This window comes from Peromyscus leucopus, chromosome 14 (assembly GCF_004664715.2).
Source record: "Peromyscus leucopus breed LL Stock chromosome 14, UCI_PerLeu_2.1, whole genome shotgun sequence".
Classification (NCBI taxonomy): Eukaryota; Metazoa; Chordata; class Mammalia; order Rodentia; family Cricetidae; genus Peromyscus; species Peromyscus leucopus.
This window is the reverse complement of record NC_051075.1, coordinates 27,276,421-27,277,430: the sequence shown is the minus strand read 5'-3', so window position 1 is coordinate 27,277,430 and position 1,010 is coordinate 27,276,421.

The following is a 1,010-nucleotide window of genomic DNA, read 5'->3' as shown; positions in this document are numbered from 1 at the left end:
CCATTGTAATGTATTTTATTGTATATGAAACATGAAGTGTCAATGTTTAAATAAAAATCTTAGACCACAGAGTTTAGAGAGTTCAAAGTCCCCCTTTGAGAAAAAGCACGCTTCAAAACAGACACTAAGCCAAGCATGATGACACACCCCTGTAATCCTGGCTCTTGAGAAATAGAGACAGGAAGATCCAAAGTTTAAGGTCAATGTCTTAGTTACTTTTCTGTTGCTGTGACAAAACACCATGACCAAGGCATCTTATAAAAGAGAGTGCTTAATTGGGCTTACAGTTTCAGAGGGTTAAAGTCCAAGATGGTGGAGGAAAAGCATGGCAGCAGGAACATCTGAGAACTCAAATGTTGATCCACAAGTAGGAGGCAGAAAAAGCCAAGCATGGCACAGGTCTTTTGAAACTTCAAAGCCCTATATCTTGGTTATTGTTCTGTTGCTGTGAAGAGACACCATGACCAAGGCAACTCCTATAAAGGGAAGCATTTAACTGGGGACTGCTTACAGTCTCAGTGACTTAGTCCATTATCATCAAGTGAGGAGAATGGCAGCATGCAGGCAGGCATGGTGCTGAAGAAGTAACTGAGTTTTACATCCTGATCCTCAGGCAGCAGGCTAGGACCAAGGGATGGAGGGTAGACTTGGCCTGGCATAAGATTTTGAAACCTCAAAGCCCATCGCCAGCAGCAAACCACCTCCAACAAGGCCATACCTACTAAGCTTTCCAGACAGTCTACCAACTGGTGACTGAGCATTCAAATATATGATTTCTCCTATTTATTCTGCCTTAATTATAAGGTGTTTCCCTCTCATGTGCAAAGATCGTGGATTCCATCCCCAGCTGTGGTGGTTTGAAAGAAAATGGCCACCAAAGGGAGTGGCACTATTAGGTGGCCTTATTGGAAATGTGTCACTGTGGGGATGGGCTTTGAAGTCTTTTTTGCTTAAGCTTCCCTCAGTGTGAAAGACAGTTTACTCCTATTGCCTGCAAGATGTAGCACTCT